At 38.7% G+C, this 22,626-nt stretch overlaps 1 pseudogene; it reads right to left on the bottom strand.

Moving 5' to 3' along the window:
- Positions 1–737: 737 nt before the first annotated feature.
- LOC106968290 (40S ribosomal protein S2-like) lies at positions 738–17,233 on the bottom strand (annotated as a pseudogene).
- Between the last annotated feature and the right edge of the window lie 5,393 nt (positions 17,234–22,626).

A 22,626-nucleotide genomic window follows, 5' to 3' on the forward strand; every position in this document is an offset into this window, starting at 1 on the left:
CAATAACCTGGATGGATTTAGAGAGTATAATCTAGAGGGTATAATTAAAATGAGTCAGTCACAGGAAAACAAACACCATATGATTTCAGTCACATGTGGAATTTGAGAATAAAAACAAATGAACAAAGGAAAAATAAAGACACAAACCAAAAAGGAGGCTCTTAAATATTAACAATAAACAGATTTTTACCAGAGAGGAGGTGGGTGAGGGCATGGGGAAATAAGTGAATCAAATTAAGAGTATATTTATCTTAACAAACACTGGGCAATATATAGAATTGTTGAATCACGATATTGTATGTTTTGAACTAATATAACACTGAATGTTATGTATATTGGTATTCAAGATTTAAAATCATTTGAAAAGAATACACATTTTTATACATCATAGCATTCATTATGCTACATTACTAATTATATTTATAGCTTAGCAACGCAATTAATATACAAAACTCAATTTATTTTAGATTGTTATCCAACACATGAATAACAATCTAAGTTATTCTCTGGATTTCACACCCTTTGTACACGCACTTGCAATATATTTATGATCATATTTTATCTACAATAAATTCAGCTATATTATTATAAGTGATTTTTCCTACTGTACTCATCAATAACTTCAATATTGAGAATAATGATTAAGCCTCTTAATGCAATGGTTGCATTAATGCATTATTCTACTTAATAAATGGTTTTGTTTTGCTGTGTTTGTTTTTTTCTTTTTTTAAGATGCTTTATTTTGCTTTAATTTTCTTGTATAAATCTGTGTTGGACACACCTGGAGCATGGGACCTCTGCACGGAGATTCTGGTGTGAGTCTTTACAAGATGGTCACTGAGTTCCTGATAGGGAGACTTGTTGAACACAGTCTTTTACCAGAGGTGAGGTGTGAGATTGCTGTAGGTTTTGGACATGGCATCACAAATGGCTTTGGTGAAGTTGTCCAGGGTGGCAGTGCAGCCCCTGGTCGAGGTGTAGCCATTGTCAATACCAGACATCATCAGTAGCTTCTTGGGCACAATGCCAATACCTCTGGGGCAGGGATAAAGCACACAAGCACAGAACCACAGTGGCTGGTCCATCTTGCATGGGACAGTGTGGGGTTTGCTTATGTTGTTCTCCCAGTAGCCTTGACACATGCAATAAATGGAAAGCTTTGCCAGGTTTATGGCCCCGTGGATGGCAGTGGCTACCTGCTTGGAACACTTAACACTCAGAACGACATGCCTATTGTAATCTCCAATGGCAACAAGTGCCTTGAACCTGGTCCACTGGCCATGATGGATCTGCTTTTGCACAAGCCTAATCTTTAAAACTTCATCCTTGAGGGATGCATCAGGAAAAAGTCAATGCTCTTAGACTCCTTGAAAGGCAGGGAGAAGAGATAGCTCTCCTCCAGGGACTTGATCTTCATGTCCTTGATCAGGTGGCACAGCTTGGTGACAGGATCCACTCCTTGTCCTTGGCACTACTTAGTAAATGTTATGGTTATTGAATTTTAATTGTATTTAATACCATTCTTCAATACAACATGGACTAATATAATTATATTTCATTCCAATTTCCAATTATGCTCTTTTGTACCAATTCATAAGATGCCATTCTTCATTTATTGAAAGTCACTCCATTCTACCAATTCATTTAGTTCCTATTTTACCCAGGAAACCATTATTAACTATTATTAACTCATCATAATATCACAGCTACTTACACTTATTCACTGCATTTTTACAAACTATGTATAATTTTATGAGCATTTTAGAATGGCTGTATATATTTACAATAAGTAAAAATGACAAAATCTAACCAATATGTTTCTTATCAACTTGTAGCTTCGACCCCATCAGATAGAAATATTTTCTTTAAAAGAGTAGTCATCCTCTTGAGAAACTCAATTATACCCCTATTCTCAAACCAACAATTGTTCTCAGAGATTTTCCTTTCAGTGAGGTCTAAAGGACTTGGACCTGCAGTTTCCTTTTGTCAGGAAATAGTTATACAGACATTAGCCCAGGGTTTCTCTGTAAATTCCACTTTCTTCATGGTTTAAATATTACTTGATTTTATGTATAGTATAACTCTCTTTTTTTGGTGAATTCATCTTTCAACATTTGGGTCTCTTATTTAGTATGCACATTAACCACCATCATTGGTCACTAGGCTTGGCCTGTCCTAGACTCTAAGTCTAAAGTTCTTCTTTGGCCAGCAAAAGAGAGGATGCAGGATTGAAGCAAGAGATGGCTAATGTCCAGGAAAAGACAAGAGCCCCAAATAAGGTCCTTGCCTCATATTTATTCAGATCAGAAGGCTTACAAACGTGTTGGGAGTGTACAAAGAGACAAATAAACTGTGGACATTAACTTGGGGGCATGAGGGAAGAGGGGGGTTTTGAAGATATACAGTGTTTGGGGTTTGGGTCAATATAAAACAAAATCCTGGCACTGGGCAAATGGGTAGATGGTTGTTAATGGCAGACAGGAGGTTCCAAGCCTGTTTTATCTTAGCTAGCCTAGGGGATGAGACAGATAGGGGAAATAACCTCAGGGTCAATAAGGCATCTTTTCTTTTGTTAACCATTTCCACTCTGGGCTGCTTTGCCTGCAGTGAAGCAGTCCATAGTCCAATTCACCAATAGTCTAATTCACTAACTTGGCCCTATCCTCCTGTGAAAGCAGCTTTTCTGCAATAGTACTAAATTGGGGGTGCTTCCACTCTGAATATCTAATCTTGTTTATTTCATATACCTATGTATTGGGCACCTTTGTGCTGTTCCCATTTTAGGCCTTTGCCTCTCTGTCTCTATTCTGGGGACTCTGCACCCCCTCTCTATTTTGGGGTGCCAATCTGGTTTACCCAAACTCAGGTGTGAGCAATTGATTTCTTTATGCCTTGTTAACCCATTGGTGTAAGCCTGGGGATTCCTAAGCTTATCCCCCACATTGGCCAAGCCATTTATATACATGTATGTCCTTTATGTTCAGTGCTGTAAATGTTCTGGTTTGTTTTCCTTGCCTGAGAAGATATATATTGAAAAATATGTGGACACACACACACACACACACACACACAAAACAGGAATTTTACTCAGACATAAAAAAAATTAGATCTTGTCATTTGTGACAATATGGATGGACCTAGAGGATAGTATGCTAAATCAAATAAATCAGAGAAAGACAAATACTGAATGATTTCATTTATATTTGGAATCTAAAAAACAAAGTTAATAAAAAAAAACAAAACAAAAAAAAGCAGAAATAGACCCATACAAATTGGTGGTTGTAGGGTGGGGGGGAAGGAATGGGCAAAATGGGTAAAGAAGAGTGGGATGTATGAGCTTAAAATATGGAATGAATATGTCAGGGGAATGGAAGTTACAACACAGGGAATATAGACAATGGCGTTGTAATAATGATTTTTGGTAACAGATGTTAGCTACAATTATAGTGAGTATAGCATTATGTATATAGTTGTCTAATCAACATGTTGTATACCTGAAACTAATGTAATATTGTGTGTCAACTACACTTCAGTAAAAATGAAAATTAATTTTAAAATGTTCAGGTATTTTAAATAGAGGTAGTTGCAGAAAATTAGAAAACAAAACTAGTTATTTCTAAGTAGTTTTCAAAAGTTGAGAATATAAAATTTCCCATGTTAGAATGATATTAACTCATATATTAATGTCCTAATTTGGTTCAATTTAAATTTTAAGATTTTATTTCCATTTTTACTTTTCATGTATCAACAGAGCTCAGAGACTGTGACTAAAAGGAAAATATCAGCACCCATAAGAATGTTCTAAGACTAATTTAATAAGAGTCAGAATCCAGATAAATTTCAGTCAGCCTGCTGAGAGAGAAATAAAAGCAAAAGGCAAATTAAAATATCTCATTATTTAACTGCTCATCTCATTTTGTAACATTTGAATAATGTTCTACTTTGATCTTGACTTGCCAATGTGTATCTCAATGTTTCAAATATTTTATTCACGACTAAACACAAGGCACTGGGGGGAGTTCCACACTGATATCTCATATCATAGTGATATTTTCATCTGTAAAGTGGTAATACAGTCTTCTGGGAATTTTATTGATATTAATCACCAAATGCAATACTACAAGCTGAATTATTTTAATGGTTATCACAAATTTAATCCAATCAACATCACTAGTACACAGATTGTGAATAAAAATTGAAAAAGGGAAATAATACATTAATTTCAATTTCAGTTAATATTACTCACTAGCCTTAAGCCCTCAATGTTAAGAATTTATTATAAAAAATTAATTATACCAAAGTTTAATTAAATAATTATGAGCAAGACACAGGCTCACGCATGCACGTGGCCAGTAAACCCAGAGGACTAACTTGTTGTCCTAACAAATAACATGCTTTGTGAACAAAGTTACTGAATTTCATATTCTTGAATTTGATCAACATGAACTTCAACTGTACACAATTATATGGTCTAAAAATGTCATTAAAAGGTGAGTCTACACTTGACTCACGTTTATACCGCAAAACATCAACTTAAAATACATCAGGGGTGCCTAGGTGCCTCAGTAATTTGGGCATCTGACTCTCAGTTTTCGCTCAGGTAATGGTCTCAGGGTTCATGTGATTGATCCCTGCATTGGGCTCTGTGCTGACAGTGCAAAGCCTGCTTGGGATTCTTTCTCCCCTATCTCTCTGCCCTCCCACACTCTAAATCAATCAATCAATCAATCAATCAATATATTTAACTATATATATATATAGGGATCCTGGGAAGATGGTGGCGTAGGAGGACACTGGGCTCATGGCTCATCCTGCTGATCACTTAGATTCCACGTACACCTGCCTAAATAACCCAGAAAACTGCCAGAAGACTAGCAGAACGGAGTCTCTGGAGCCAAGCGCAGATGAGAGGCCCACAGAAGAGGGTAGGAAGGGCGGAGAGGTGGTGCGCGCTCCACGGACTGGCAGGAGGGAGGCAGGGTGGAGTTGCAGCCCACCGGCCAGGCAGAGCCCCAGAGTTTGGCTTGCAAAAGCAGAGGGGCTGGAGGGAGTGTGTTCCGACAGCAAGAGGGACTTGACATCTGGAAGGTTATAAGCTAACAGCTCTGCTCGGAGAATGGGAGTGCTGGAGGACAATGGAAGGGAGAGTTGTTGAGCCCAGATGACAGAGCTCAGCTTGGCAGGGAACAAAGACGCTCACCAGAGCCATCTCCCTCGCCCATCCCCCAGCCAAAATCCCAAAGGGAACCAGTTACTTTCCAGGGAACTTGCTTGCACCGCGCAAACACCCACCACTGTGCTTCTGCCTATCCATCCCTCAGGCAGGTGTGACTCCCTCCTGGTGCTGCGGGGCCCCTCCTGAAGCAGATCTCCAAAGGAAAAGCAAGCTGAGCCTGCCCCTCCAGCTCCCGTGCACCTTGCCGATCCACCCCAGCTAATAAGCCAGATCCCCAGCACCACGAGCCTGGCAGTGTGCAAGTAGCCCAGCCGGGACATATCACCCCACAGTGAACCCACCCCTAGGAGAGGGGAAGAGAAGGCACACACCAGTCTGACTGTGGCCCCAGCGGTGGGTTGGGGGCAGACATCAGGTCTGACTAAGGCCTCGCCCACCAACTCTAGTTATTCAAGATAGCACAATGGAAGTGCCCCGAAGTCCCAAACCACTCCAGTGACTATCCAAAATGACGAAACAGAAGAATTCCCCTCAGAAAAACGTCCAGAAAATAACAACAACTAACGAACAGATCAAAAATGAATTAAACAATATAACAGAAAGTGAATTTAGAATAATAGTCATAAAATTATCACTGGGCTTGAAAACAGTATAAAAGACAGCAGAGAATCTCTTGCTACAGAGATCAAGGGACGAAGGAAGAGCCAAGAGGAGCAAAAAATGCTATTAACGAGCTGCAAAATAAAATGGAGACAACTATGGCTCGGATTGAAGAGGCAGAGGAGAGAATAGGTGAACTAGAAGATAAAATTATGGAAAAAGAAGAAGCTGAGAAAAAGAGAGATAAAAAAATCCAGGAGCATGAGGGGAAAATTAGAGAATTAAGTGATGCATTAAAGAGAAATAATATATGCATAATTGGGATTCCAGAGGAGGAAGAGAGAGGGAAAGGTGCTGAAGGTGTACCTGAAGAAATCATAGCTGAGAACTTCCCTGATCTGGGGAAGGAAAAAGGCATTAAAATCCAAGAGGCACAGAGAACTCCCTTCAGACATAACTTGAATCGATCTTCTGCACGACATATCATAGTGAAACTGGCAAAATACAAGGATAAACAGAAAACTCTAAAAGCAGCTAGAGATAAACGTGCTCTAACATATAAAGAGAGACTGATAAGACTAGTGACTTGTCTCTCTATTGAAACTTGGCAGGCCAGAAAGGAATGGCAGGAGATCTTCAATGTGATGAACAGAAAAAATATGCAGCCAAGAATCCTTTATCCGGCAAGTCCGTCATTTAGAATAGAAGGAGAGATAAAGGTCTTCCCAAACAAACAAAAACTGAAGGAATTCATCACCACTAAACCAGCCCTACAAGAGATCCTAAGGGGGATCCTGTGAGACAAAGTACCAGAGACATCGCTACAAGCATGAAACCTACGGACATCACAATGACTCTAAACCCATATTTTTCTAGAATAAACTGAATGTAAATGGATTAAATGCGCCAACCAAAAGACATAGGGTTTCAGAAGGGATAAAAAAAACAAGACCCATCTATTTGCTATCCACAAGAGACTCATTTTTGACCTGAGAACACCTTCAGATTGAGAGTGAGGGGATGCAGAACTATTTATCATACCACTGGAAGTCAAAAGAAAGCTGGAGTAGCCATACTTATATCAGACAAACTAGACTTTAAATTAAAGGCTGTAACAAGAGATATAGAAGGGCATTATATACTAATCACAGGGTCTATACATCAGGAAAAGCTAACAAATATAAATGTCTATGCGCCGAATACCAGAGCCCCTGGATATATAAAACAATCACTCACAAACATAAGCAAACTTATTGATAAGAATGTGGTAATTGCAGGGGACTGTAACACTCCACTTACAGAAATGGATAGATCATCTAGACACACCGTCAATAAAGAAACAAGGGCCCTGAATGATACATTGGATCAGATGGACTTGACAGATATATTTAGAACCCTGCATCCCAAAGCAACAGAATATACTTTCTTCTCGAGTGCACATGGAACCTTCTCCAACATAGATCACATAATGGGTCACAAAACAGCTCTTCATAAGTATACAAGAATTGAAAACATACCATGCATACTCTCAGACCACAATGTGATGAAGCTTGAAATCAACCACAGGAAAAGTCTGGAAAACCTCCAAAAGCATGGAGGTTAAAAAACACCCTACTAAAGAATGAATGGGTCAACCAGCCCATTAGAGAAGAAATTAAAAGATATATGGAAACAAATGAAAATGAAAATACAACAATCCAAATGCTTTGGGATGCAGCAAAGGCAGTCCTGAGAGGAAAATACATCGCAATCCAGGCCTATCTCAAGAAACAAGAAAAATCCCAAATACAAAATCTAACAGCACACCTAAAGGAAATAGAAGCAGAACAGCAAAGGCAGCCTAAACCCAGCAGAAGAAGAGAAATAATAAAGACCAGAGCAGAAATAAGCAATATAGAATCTAAAAAAACTGTAGAGCAGATCAACGAAACCAAGAGATGGTTATTTGAAAAAAATAAACAAAATTGACAAACCTCTAGCCAGGCTTCTCAAAAAGAAAAGGGAGATGACCCAAACAGATAAAATCATGAATGAAAATGGAATTATTACAACCAATCCCTCAGAGATACAAACAATTATCAGGGAATACTATGAAAATTACATGCCAACAAACTGGACAACCTGGAAGAAATGGACAAATTCCTAAACACCCAAACTCTTCCATAACTCAGTCAGGAGGAAAGAGAAAGCTTGAACATACCCATAACCAGCAAAGAAATTGAATCGGTTATCAAAAATCTCCCAACAAATAAGAGTCCAGGACCAGATGGCTTCACAGGGCAGTTCTACCAGACGTTTAAAGCAGAGGTAATACCTATCCTTCTCAAGCTATTCCAAGAAATAGAAAGGGAAGGAAAACTTCCAGACTCATTCTATGAAGCCAGTATTACTTTGATTCCTGAACCAGACAGAGACCCAGTAAGAAAGAGAACTACAGGCCAATATCCCTGATGAATATGGATACAAATATTCTCAATAAGATACTAGCAAATCAATTTCAACAGCATATAAAAAGAATTATTTACCATGATCAACTGAGATTCATTCCTGGGATGCAGGGCTGGTTCAACATTCGCAAATCAATCAATTTGATACATCACATTAATCAAAGGAAAGATAAGAACCATATGATCTTGTGAATCGATGCAGAAAAGGCCTTTGACAAAATTCAGCACCCTTTCTTAATAAAAAACCATGAGAAAGTTGGGATAGAAGGAACATACTTACACATCATCAAAGCCATTTATGAAAAGCCCACAGCTAACATCATCCTCAATGGGGAAAAATTGAGAGCTTTTCCCCTGAGGTCAGGAACACACCAGGGATGTCCACTCTCACGGCTGTTGTTTAACATAGTGTTGGAAGTGCTAGCATCAGCAATCAGACAACAAAATGAAATCAAAGGCATCCAAATTGGCAAAGATGAAGTCAAGCTTCACTTTTTGTAGATGACATGATATTATACATGGAAAATCCGATAGACTCCACCAGAAGTCTGCTAGAACTGATACATGAATTCAGCACAGTTGCAGGATACAAAATGTATGTACAAGAATCAGTTGCATTCTTATACACTAACAACGAAGCAACAGAAAGACAAATAAAGAAAGTGATCCCATTCACAATTGCACCAAGAACCATAAAATACCTAGGAATAAATCTAACCAAAGATGTACAAGATCTGTATGCTGAAAACTATAGAAAGCTTATGAAGGAAACTAAAGAGGATATAAAGAAATGGAAAAACATTCCGTGCTCATGGATTGGAAGAATAAATATTGTCAAAATGTCAATACTACCAAAAGCTATCTATACATTCAATGCAATCCCAATCAAAATTGCACCAGCATTCTTCTTGAAACTAGAACAAGCAATCCTAAAATTCATATGGAACCACAAAAGGCCCCGAATAGCCAAAGTAATTTTGAAGAAGACCAAAGCAGGAGGCATCACAATCCCAGACTTTAGCCTCTACTACAAAGCTGTCATCATCAAGACAGCATGGTATTGGCACAAAAACAGACACGTAGACCAATGGAATGGAATAGAAACCCCAGAACTAGACCCACAAACGTATGGCCAACTCATGTTTGACAAAGCAGGAATGAATATCCAATGGAACAAAGACAGTCTCTTTAACAAATGGTTCTGGGAGAACTGGACAGCAACATGGAGAAAATTGAAACTAGACCACTTTCTCACACCATTCACAAAAATAAACTCAAAATGGATAAAGGACCTGCATGTGAAACAGGAAACCATCAAAACCCTAGAGAAGAAAGCAGGAAAAGACCTTTCTGACCTCAGCCGTAGCAGTTTCTTACTTGGCACATCCCCAAAGGCAAGGGAATTAAAACTAAAAATGAACTACTGGGACCTTATGAAGATAAAAAGCTTCTGCACAGCAAAGGAAACAACCAACAAAACTAAAAGGTAACCAACTTAATGGGAAAAGATATTTGCAAATGACATATCGGACAAAGGGCTAGTATCCAAAATCTATAAAGAGCTCATCAAACTCCACACCCGAAAAACAAATAACCCAGTGAAGAAATGGGCAGAAAACATGAATAGACACTTCTCTAAAGAAGCCATCCGGATAGGCAACAAGCATATAAAAAGATGCTCAACATCGCTCCTTATCAGGGAAATACAAATCAAAACCACATTCAGATATCACCTCACGCCAGAGTGGCCAAAATGAACAAATCAGGAGACTATAGATGCTGGCGAGGATGTGGAGAAATGGGAACCCTCTTGCACTGTTGGTGGGAATGCAAATTGGTGCAGGCACTCTGGAAAACAGTGTGGAGGTTCCTCAGAAAATTAAAAAGAGACCTACCCTATGACCCAGCAATAGCACTGCTAGGAATTTACCCAAGGGATACAGGAGTACTGATGCATACGGGCATTTGTACCCCAAAGTTTATAGCAGCACTCTCAACAGTCGCCAAATTGTGGAAAGAGCCTAAATGTCCATCAACTGATGAATGGATAAAGAAATTGTGGTTTATATACACAATGGAGTACTACACGGCAATGAGAAAGAATGAAATATGGCCCTTTGTGGCAACATGGATGGAAATGGAGAGTGTGATGCTAAGTGAAATAAGCCATACAGAGAAAGACAGATACTATATGGTTTCACTCTTATGTGGATCCTGAGAAACTTAATAGAAACCCATGGGGGAGGGGAAGGAAAAAAAAAAGAGGTTAAAGTGGAAGAGAGCCAAAGCATAAGAGACTCTTAAAAACTGAGAACAGGAGCGCCTGGGTGGCTCAGTTGGTCAAGAGTCCGACTTCCGCTCAGGTCATGATCTCACGGTCTTTGTGTTCGAGCCCCGCGTCGGTCTCTGTGCTGACAGCTCAGAGCCTGGAGCCTGTTTCGGATTCTGTGTCTCCCTCTCTCTCTGACCCTCCCCCATTCATGCTCTGTCTCTCTCTGTCTCAAAAATAAATAAAACGTTAAAAAGAAAAATTTAAAAACTGAGAACATACTGAGGGTTTATGGAGGGTGGGAGATGGGTATTGAGGAGGGCACCATTTGGGATGAGCACTGGGTGTTGTATGGAAACCAATTTGACAATAAACTTCATATATTGGAAAAAATGTATATATATATAGTTTAACTCTAGATATATAATTATATATATATATAATTATATGTAGATATATATAACTATATATATAACTATATATAACTATATATAACTATATATAACTATATAACTATATATATATAACTATATATATATATGTATGTATATATATATATATATATAAAATACTTCAAACTAACTTTTGGTTTTCAGAAGTAAAAATATCAAAGAGACATATGGGTCTGGAGATCAGGGGAGAGATGTGGGCTGATTTATAAATTACAAAGTAATCTTCATAAAGGTTATATTTAAAGCCATAAGTCTACAGGAGACCACTTAGGGTTTGGATGTATACAGAAACATTTTAAAAAGGACTAGTGGAGTTAAGATGAACTCAAGTTTAAATATTTATAAATTGATAATGGAATGGTAAATTCATCTGAAAATAAGTACCCAGAGAGGGAAGAGAAAACCATGAGTGTGATATCTAGAAACCAATTGAATGTTTCAAGAAAATGAAATTAACTAATTATGCTTAAAGCAAAATTTCTATCATAGTAATTTACTCATGTCAAAATTTACCCAAAATTTATCAGCTCAAAACAACAAACATTTACTATCTCGCACATTTGCTAATGGTTGAAAATCTGAGAGCAGTTTAGCTGGATCTTTCAGGTTCATAGACTCTCATGAGGCTTCAATTAAGCTCTCAGTCTGGGCTGCAGTCTTCTGAAAATTTGACTGGAAGTGGAGGATCCACTTCTAAGTTGGCTCACTCACAGGGCTCTTGTCAGGATGCTTAAATTCCTTTGGGATTGTTAGCCGGAGGCCTCATTTCCTCTATGGTATGGACTGCATATTTGTGTATCCCCAAATTCATATGTTGAAGTCCTAATCCCCAATATAATGGTATTTGGAGATGAGAACTGTAGGTGATAATTAGGTCATAAGGGTGCAAGCTCTTATGATGGGATTCATTAGTCCTCTTATAGTAAGAGCCAGAAAATATTGTGAGCACTCACCCTCAATCCCTATTTCTCTGCCATGTGAGGACATAATAAGGAAAACAGATCTCCCTAGAAAGCAAATTATCCAACACCTTTATCTTGGACTTCCAAGCCTCCAAAATCGTGAGAAATAAATGTGTATTGTTTAAGCTTCCTGGTCTATAACATTTTTTTTTTATGGCATCATGAACCTAGTCACTTTCCATGTCAGCATCTTCTGGAAACAGTAGGAAACTTCCCCCAGAGATAATAATCTAAGAAAAAGAGCAGAAATGCAATTATAATGCCTTTCATCACTTAGTTTCTGAAGCCATCTACCATCACTTTTATTTATTCCATTCATTAGAAGTGATTTACTAAATCCAGAACACATTCAGTGGAGGGGAATTAGTTTGTACATCTTGAAGAAAGGAGTATCAAAGAACTTGTTGATATATTTTAAAAGTATCAATGTCAAATTCTTCTGGAAAAAATATTTGTCCTTCTTGTTGGTAAAATATATTCATCCTTTATTAATGTAACTAAACCAATGTGAGTTTGTTCCTTGGCAAATCAGAAACCTCACCAGGTTGAGCTGTCTCACAAAGAAAACTTCATTTGCAGCAAATACGGAGATCACAGAGAATGACTTCCAAAGCTGTGACTCCCCAAACAAGGATGAGTGGCTTTTTTTTTAAATTTAGGGTTAGGATAAAAAATTAGATAGGGAAGCCTCGTCATGGTACATAGAGGCGGGCATAAGGTCAAGCATGTGTCTTAATGATACATGCCTATACACACATTGTATGCTATGTAAATGAGGCTTATTCTCCTCCTTGGGCAGATATTTTAGTATTATCATGAGGTAAAGGTAGTTTTCAGTCATTCTAGAGGTCACTTAATGGTCTATTTGTACATGCATACACAGGTGATAAGTGCAAACTGGTCTGGGTGATCTGGGCTGGATGGAGGCGTTGTCAGGGCAATTGCTATCAATTTATGGGCAGTTTCACTTTCCATTTGCCTGAGCTAAGATATTAGCTGGAAAGAAGAGCTTAAGGGAAAATGTGGGACAAAGGTCAGTGAGTACAAGCAGGTGGGAAGTAAAAGTCAGGTCTTGGAGTTTAGCTTATGATAGAAAGGTACCCAAAAGCATCATGCTATTACAGAATCAGTTCAAAGTTCACGATGTCATCATCCAAATTAGGTTATGTTGTGGATGAAGCTCCTCATATATTTTAATAAGCAGAGAACCTCAAGTACATTTCTTTTCCATCTGAAGACTTGGGAATGAAAGGAACAAGTTAATCTGTCTCTCACATCACCACCATACAATAGTGGGACAGTAATAGCATAAGTGCTATATAGATGGTCCTCTTCACAAAAGGGGAAATTAGAGGCACAATAGCCATAACAATTCTAAAATCCAGCCAGTCAGATACTTGAGGTTCCACACCATCCTATGCCTGCCTAGCAATAATTTACTGTCTCCCTGGTCTCCTCGTTCTGCTCTCAGAATCACCCTTCCATCTTCATGAAAGGTAGTACATGTTTGCAGTTGAGTTTTTTGTTTTCTTGTTTTTTTTTTTTTCAGTTTGCTTTTCATCAGTAGTATCTAGTGGTCAAAAGGCTTTATATATATATATATATATATATATATATATATATATATATATATATATATATATTTCCTACTTGTCTCTGGCCATGTCAGTTCAAACTGGCAGTGTTTCTGTGAATGTACTTATCTTTAACACTTTGTGAGTGTCCCTCAAGTCCCATTGGGGTTCACTTCATTACACTAATGCCATGCCCACAAATTTCCTTAAAATATGCACTCTGTACTTTGGATTTCTATTGAAATGGCTGAGAGTCACACCCTGAAACTTCCTGAAAACACTACTGTTTGATAAAATCTAAGAGGCACACCCTTAAACTCTTTAGAAGGCTTTTTATCAGACTGCACTATATACTGAAACCCAACCTTAGAACTTTTCGAAGTCTTAACAAATGATTTTAGTCATACCCTTGGCTTTATGTTTAGACCATATTTTCCTTGTATGAGATCTAGAATGTATCCTTTATATTTGGTAACACAGGGGCTCCTGGATGGCTCAGTTGTGCCTCCGACTTCGGCTCAAGTCACGATCTCACAGTTTGTGGGTTAGAGTCCTACATCGGGCTCTGTGCTGACAGCTCAGAGCCTGGAGCCAGTTTCAGATTTTGTGTCTCCCTCCCTCTCTGCCCCTCCCCTGCTTGCACTCTGTGTCTGTTTCAAAAATAAATAAACATTAAAAAAATTTTAGATTTGGTAACACAAATATCCTTGATGACTTTAGAAAAATAAATTTTGGTGGAGTAGTCAGAGTAGAAGGCAAAATAAAGTGAATTAAAGAATGGAAATAAAAACTAAAACAAATGTGTATAGTTTTTAAATCTTAGCAATAATGGGACAAATCGAATAAGGCAGTAACTGAATAAGCCATGTGTAATTATGACAGCTAAGCAAAACTATAAAGATATGAATAAGTATAGCATTTTTAAAGGACTTCTAAGAGATTTTTATGATTAGACTGCCCAGATCAATAGGGAAACTCTAGAGTCAAAAATCTTCCTGCTAAGTTATACAATGACACTGCCATAATCCAGAAGCTTCCATTATAAGGAAACCATTAGAAGAGAGAATCCTGCATAGCCATGAAGACACTGCAACTGCTCTGGGTTCTGAAACCACTACATGCTCACTATAATACACACAAAGATAATAAAATCCCCAAACTCCATCTGTCTATGGATAACCAGGAAGCTGGTAACCTCATACTGGTACCTCTGTTAACATGGATGTAGAGGAACAAAATTCTTTTGCTTTGTAATATCATGCAAATATATTTGATGAGCCAAATATAATCACATCCCAAACTCTAGCAGCAAGGTAGTTTGAAAAATATACTTTTCAGTTTCCTAAGCTTTTTCATTATAACAGGATGAAAGAATCAATGTTGAATACCAATTTACCTTAGTCACCCCAAGAATTATAGCATCTTGATTCTGAGATTCAGAACTACATACAATATTAACGAAAGGGGTGCCTGGGTGGCTTGGATAGTTAAGTGTCCAACTCTTGATTTTGGCGCAGGTCATTATCTCATGGTTTGTGAGATCAAACTCCATTTCAGGCTTTGCACTGACAACGCAGAGCCTGCTTGGGATTCTCTCTCCCACCACATCTGCTGCTCCCCTTCAAAATAAACTTTAAAAAAAGAACTACATACAATACTAATGAAAGAATAACATGACAGAAAGATATCCAAGTGGAAATAATGTTATGCTGGAACTTGTTTGTAATGACTTACGGGGCCAATTGTTAATGTTCTGGAAATTTGCAAGGTAGCTGATATAACGTTGCTAACTTAAATTACCATGGTAGTATTTTAGCACAAAAATCTTGAAATACTACAAATCAAGGCTATTTGCCCGCCCAAAATCAATTGTTACAAATATATCAGTACATTGGCTACAATGGCTTGCAATTTTATAACAGTTATAGTGTTTTCAAAACCATTCTAATGTTTTAGGCTTTGTATAGTTAAATGTCTTTTCATATAACTTTTGAGAAAGCAGTTTTTTGCACCTACCTGATGTTTCATAGACTCTGGTACCTATTTAGTAAATGCAGATAACCAAACTTTGGCTGAGAACTGAACTTATATTTTTAATAAAATTATTAAACCAAGGAGAAATATTATGTCTGTCAGGTTACTCTGGTTCAATTCTTTGGGGGTCTTTTGAATTCCTATAGTTTCAGGTACAGTGAGTTTAAGGTACAGTTAGTTCAGAATTTTGCAAGTAGGAGATCCAGGATTTAAATCCATAATTCCTGTCTGTAATTTGCCCGTGATTTTTACACTATATAATGCTATAGTTTATTAAATTTATATTACCCAATGAAAAGTACTAAGTAAAAAGTAAAAATAAGTTGATGCTAGTAACAACTATGTTGTTTGTGTGTTACAATGAATTTCAGGTGCCATTAATATGATGTGTTATAAATGCAATGAACTAAAGCAAATATAACCAAGATTCGTCTGTATAAAATTGAGAAAGTGTAATAATTATATGAACAGCAGTTACATATAACTATTAAAAAGGGCAGTATGCTTTTTATAGCCTATAATAAGAGTTAGCTAATTCTATAATAAATTAAAATATATGCTTCAAAGTGTATGTTTATAATACTTAAATTTTACATATGGTACATTAAGCCTCAGTCATACAATTATTATTAATGCAGGAAAGTACAAAAGTAATTTCACATTTATTACAGCACAAAAATAAGCCTCACTTTATGAAATAAAAGTTATAGCTGTACTTTTAGAAAGTAATAGTTAATTACTGAAATGAAATTCAAGAAAAATAAAACAGTTGGGGATCCTGGATAGCTCATTGGTTAAGTGTCCTACTGAAGGCAGGTCATGTGCTCATGGTTCATGGGTTTGAGCCCCTTTTTGGGCTCTGTGCTGACAGCTCAGGGCCTGAAGCCTGCTTCTGATTCTGTGTCTCCCTCTATCTATGTCCCTCCCCTGCTCGTGCTCTGACTCTCTCTCTCTCAAAATATAAACATTAAAAAATTAAAAAAAATAAAATAGCTAGACTAAAAGAATATCACCTTATAAAAGTTATTTTTCCCAAAGTAAAGCCAGTTACTTTATTTATCTTTTTGACTCAATCCTTCCTTTAACTTTATTCTTCAAGATAAAATATATGAGAATCTTTTAAAGATATATATTTTTTCGTGTGTAAAATCTTTAATAAGCACTGAAATGCCTAGAAGAAATTTTAATCTCAGTTTCATACGTTCACTAGATGGCAGCATTAGATAAAAAATAGATAATCATAAAGATTCCAATCATATTGTGTGAAATGAAAAAGCACTATTAATTCATATTCCTTTTAGTCCCATTTCAAAATTATTTTTTGCAATACATACATGAGATTATTTATTTTCACTTCATCCAATTGTTCTCATTTTATCAAAATAGTGTGTTAATTTTAACCTCTAACACTTGTATATGAGGAAAAGATTATTTCAACATTTTGTTTAAGAATTCTTCTTGGAGCTGCCATTCGACCTCGGACTCCCTCGGTTTCGCGGATGCCCCCAGTCTGACCCCAGACCCAGCCCAGGAAAGGAAATGCCTGCTGTCTGAAAGCGCCTCACAGAGCAGCTGCAGAGCTAGGCTCCAGGAGGGACTTACCGCCTCCAGAGCCTGCGAGAAAGCGACAAGCTCAGGGGAGCTCAACAGTTTCAGGTACCTGTGGTCAGTGGTGGTCCGGGAGCAGATGATCCCCCTGATGTCAGAAGTAGCTGACATTTTGGAGGAGGGTTGGAAGATGGCGGCATAGGAGGACGCTGGGCTCACCACGCGTCCTGCTGATCACTTAGATTCCACCTACACCTGCCTAAATAACCCAGAAAACCGCCAGAGGATTAGCAGAACGGAGTCTCTGGAGCCAAGCGCAGACGAGAGGCCCACGGAAGAGGGTAGGAAGGGCGGCGAGGCAGTGCGTGGTCCACGGACTGGCAGGAGGGAGCAGGGGAGAAGGGGCAGCCTGCAGGCCAAACAGAGCCCCCAAGTCTGGCTTGCAAAAGCGGAGGGGCTGGACAGAGTGTGTTCCTACAGCAAGCGTGACTTAGCCTCTGGGAGGTCATAAGTTAACAGCTCTGCTCGGAAAGCGGGAAGGCTGGAGGACAAAGGGAGGGAGAGCTGCTGAGCACCCAGACTATAGACCTCAGTTTGGTGGGTAATAAAGGCGCTTGCCAGCGCCATCTCCCTCGCCCATCCCCCAGCCAAAATCCCAAAGGGTACCAGTTCCTGCCAGGGAACTTGCTCGCTCCTCGAAAACACCGAACTCTGTGCTTCTGCAGAGCCAAACCTCCTGCAGCGGATCTGACTCCCTCCTGCTGCCACAGGGCCCTCCTGAAGTGGATCATCTAAGGAGAAGCAAGCTAAGCCTGCCCCTCCTGCCCCCGTGCACCTTGCCTACCCACCCCAGCTAATACGCCAGATCCCCAGCAGCACAAGCCTGGCAGTGTGCAAGTAGCCCAGACGGACCAGACCACCCCACAGTGAATCCCGCCCCTAGGAGAGGAGAAGAGAAGGCACACACCAGTCTGACTGTGGCCCCAGTGGTGGGCTGGGGGTAGACATCAGGTCTGACAACGGCCCCGCCCACCAACTCCAGTTATACACCACATCACAGGGGAAGTGCCCTGCAGGTCCACACCACGCCAGGGACTATCCAAAATGACCAAACGGAAGAATTCCCCCCAGAAGAATATCCAGGAAATAACAACAGCTAATGAACTGATCAAAAAGGATTTAAATAATATAACAGAAAGTGAATTTAGAATAATAGTCATATAAATAATCCCTGGGCTTGAAAACAGTATAGAGGACAGCAGAGAATCTCTTGCTACAGAGATCAAGGGAGTAAGGAATGGTCACTAGGAGCTGAAAACCGCTTTAAACGAAATGCAAAACAAAATGGAAACCACGATGGCTCTGATTGATGAGGCAGAGGAGAGAATAGGTGAACTAGAAGATAAAGTTATGGAAAAAGAGTAAGCTGAGAAAAAGAGAGATAAAAAAATCCAGGAGTATGAGGGGAAAATTAGAGAACTAAGTGATACACTAAAAAGAAATAATATACGCATAATTGGTATCCCAGAGGAGGAAGAGAGAGGAAAAGGTGCTGAAGGGGTACTTGAAGAAATAATAGCTGAGAACTTCCCTGAACTGGGGAAGGAAAAAAGCTTTGAAATCCAAGAGGCACAGAGAACTCCCTTCAGATGTAACTTGAATCGATCTTCTGCACGACATATCATAGTGAAACTGGCAAAATACAAGGACAAAGAGAAAATTCTGAAAGTAGCAAGGGATAAATGTGCCCTCACATATAAAGGGAGACCTATAAGACTCGTGGCTGATCTCTCTTTTGAAACTTGGCAGGCCAGAAAGGCATGGCAGGAGATCTTCAATGTGTTGAACAGAAAAACTATGCAGCCGAGAATCCTTTCTCCAGCAAGTCTGTCATTTAGAATAGAAGGAGAGATAAAGGTCTTCCCAAACAAACAAAAACTGAAGGAATTTGTCACCACTAAACCAGCCCTACAAGAGATCCTAAGGGGGATCCTGTGAGACAAAGTACCAGAGACATCACTACAAGCATAAAACATACAGACATCACAATGACTCTAAACCCGTATCTTTCTATAATAACACTGAATGTAAATGGATTAAATGCGCCAACCAAAAGACATAGTGTATCGGAATGGATAAAAAAACAAGACCCATCTATTTGCTGTCTACAAGAGACTCATTTTAGACCTGAGGACAGCTTTAGATTGAGAGTGAGGGGATGGAGAACTATTTATCATGCTACTGGAAGCCAAAGAAAAGCTGCAGTAGCCATACTTATATCAGACAAACTAGACTTCAAATTAAAGGCTGTAACAAGAGATGAAGAAGGGCATTATATAATAATTACAGGGTCTATCCATCAGGTGGAGCTAACAACTATAAATGTCTATGCGCCGAATACAGGAGCCCCCAAATATATAAAACAATTACTCGTAAACATAAGCAACCTTATTGAGAAGAATGTGGTAATTGCAGGGTACTTTAACACTCCACCTACAGAAATGGATAGATCATCTAGACACATGGCCCATAAAGGAACAAGAACCCTGAAGGATACATTGGATCAGATGGACTTGACTGATGTATTTAGAATTCTGCATCCCAAAGCAACAGAATATACTTTCTTCTCAAGTGTACATGGAACATTCTCCAAGATAGATCATATACTGGGTCACAAAACAGCCCTTCATAAGTATACAAGAATTGAAATTATACCATGCATACTTTCAGACCACAATGCGATGAAGCTTGAAATCAACCACAGGAAAAAGTCTGGAAAACCTCCAAAAGCATGGAGGTTAAAGAAAACCCTACTAAAGAATGAGTGGGTCAACCATACAATTAGAGAAGAATTAAAAAATATATGGAAACAAACGAAAATGAAAATAGTACAATCCAGACGCTTTGGGACGCAGCGAAGGCAGTCCTGAGAGGAAAATACATCGCAATCCAGGCCTATCTCAAGAAACAAGAAAAATCCCAAATACAAAATCTAACAGCACACCTAAAGGAAATAGAAGCAGAACAGCAAAGGCAGCCTAAACCCAGCAGAAGAAGAGAAATAATTAAGATCAGAGCAGAAATAAACAGTATAGAATCTAAAAAAAACGGTAGAGCAGATCAACGAAACCAAGAGTTGGTTTTTTGAAAAAATAAACAAAATGGATAAACCTCTAGACAGGCTTCTCAAAAAGAAAAGGGAGATGACCCAAACAGATAAAATCATGAATGAAAATGGAATTATTACAACCAATCTCTCAGAGGTACAAACAATTATGAGGGAATACTATGAAAAATTATATGCCAAGAAAATGGACAACCTGGAAGAAATGGACAAATTCCTAAACACCCACACTCTTCCAAAACTCAATCAGGAGGAAAGAGATAGCTTAAACAGACCCATAACCAGCGAAGAAATTGAATCAGTTATCAAAAATCTCCCAACAAATAAGAGTCCAGGACCAGATGGCTTCCCAGGGGAGTTCTACCAGACGTTTAAAGCAGAGGTAATACCTATCCTTCTCAAGCTATTCCAAGAAATAGAAGGGGAAGGAAAACTTCCAGACTCATTCCATGAAGCCAGTATTACTTTGATTCCTAAACCAGACAGAGACCCAGTAAGAAAGAGAACTACAGGCCAATATCCCTGATGAATATGGATGCAAAAATTCTCAATAAGATACTAGCAAGTCGAATTCAACAGCATATAAAATAATTATTCACCATGACCAAGTGGGATTCATTCCTGGGATGCAGGGCTGGTTCAACATTCATAAATCAATCAACGTGATACATCACATTAATAAAAAAAAAAAAGAGAAGAACCATATGATCCTGTCAATCGATGCAGAAAAGGCCTTTAACAAAATCCAGCACCCTTTCTTAATAAAAACGTTGAGAAAGTTGGGATAGAAGGAACATACTTACACATCATCAAAGCCATTTATGAAAAGCCCACAGCTAACATAATCCTCAATGGGGAAAAACTGAGAGCTTTTTCCCTGAGATCAGGAACACGACAGGGATGCCCCCTCTCACCGCTGTTGTTTAACATAGTGTTGGAAGTTCTAGCATCAGCAATCAGACAACAATAGGAAATCAAAGACAGTAAAACTGGCCAAGATGAAGTCAAGCTTTCGCTCTTTGCAGATCACATGATATTATACATGGAAAATGCGATAGACTCGACCAAAAGTCTGCTAGAACTGATACATGAATTCAGCAACGTTGCAGGATGCAAAATCAATGTACAGAAATCAGTTGCATTCTTATATGCTAACAATGAAGCAACGGAAAGGCAAATAAAGAAACTGATCCCATTCACAATTGCACCAAGAAGCATACAATACCTAGGAATACATCTAACCAAAGATATATAAGACCTGTATGCTGAAAAGTATAGAAAGCTTATGAAGGTAATTGTAGAAGATTTACAGAAATGGAAAGACATTCTCTGCTCATGGATTGGAAGAATAAATGTTGTCAAAATGTCAATACTACCCAAAGCTATCTACACATTCAATGCAATCCCAATCAAAATTACACCAGCATTCTTCTCGAAACTAGAACAAGGAATCCTAAAATTCATATGGAACCACAAAAGGCCCTGAATATCCAAAGTAATTTTGAAGAAGAAGACCAACGCAGGAGGCATCACAATCCAAGACTTTAGCCTCTACTACAAAGCTGTCATCATTAAGACAGCATGGTATTGGCACAAAAACAGACACGTAGAGCAATGGAATAGGCTAGAAACCCCAGAACTAGACCCACAAACATATGGCCAACTCATCTTTGACAAAGCAGGAAAGAACAGCCAATGGAAAAAAGACAGTCTCTTTAACAAATGGTGCTGGGAGAACTGGACAGCAACATGCAGAAGGTTGCAACTAGACCACTTTCTCACACCATTCACAAAAATAAACTCCAAGTGGATAAAGGACCTGAATGTGAGACAGGAAACCATCCAAACCCTAGAGGAGAAAGCAGGAAAAGACCTCTCTGACCTCAGCCGTAGCAATCTCTTACTCGACACATCCTCAAATGCAAGGAAATTAAAAGCAAAAATGAATTACTGGGACCTTATGATGATAAAAAGCTTCTGCACAGCAAAGGAAACAACCAACAAAACTAAAAGGCAACCAACGGAATGGGAAAAGATATTTGCAAATGACATATCAGACAAAGGGCTAGTATCCAAAATCTATAAAGAGCTCACCAAACTCCACACCCGAAAAACAAATAACCCAGTGAAGAAATGGGCAGAAAACAAAGAAGACATCCAGATGGCCAACAGGCACATGAAAAGATGCTCAACGTCGCTCCTCATCAGGGAAATACCAATGAAAACCACACTCAGATATCCCCTCACACCAGTCAGAGTGGCCAAAATGAACAAATCAGGAGACTATAGATGCTGGCGAGGATGTGGAGAAACGGGAACCCTCTTGCACTGTTGGTGGGAATGCAAATTGGTGCAGCCGCTCTGGAAATCATTGTGGAGGTTCCTCAGAAAATTAAAAAGAGACCTACCCTATGACCCAGCAATAGCACTGCTAGGAATT

Source organism: Acinonyx jubatus, chromosome X (genome assembly GCF_027475565.1).
Source record: "Acinonyx jubatus isolate Ajub_Pintada_27869175 chromosome X, VMU_Ajub_asm_v1.0, whole genome shotgun sequence".
Taxonomy (NCBI): Eukaryota; Metazoa; Chordata; class Mammalia; order Carnivora; family Felidae; genus Acinonyx; species Acinonyx jubatus.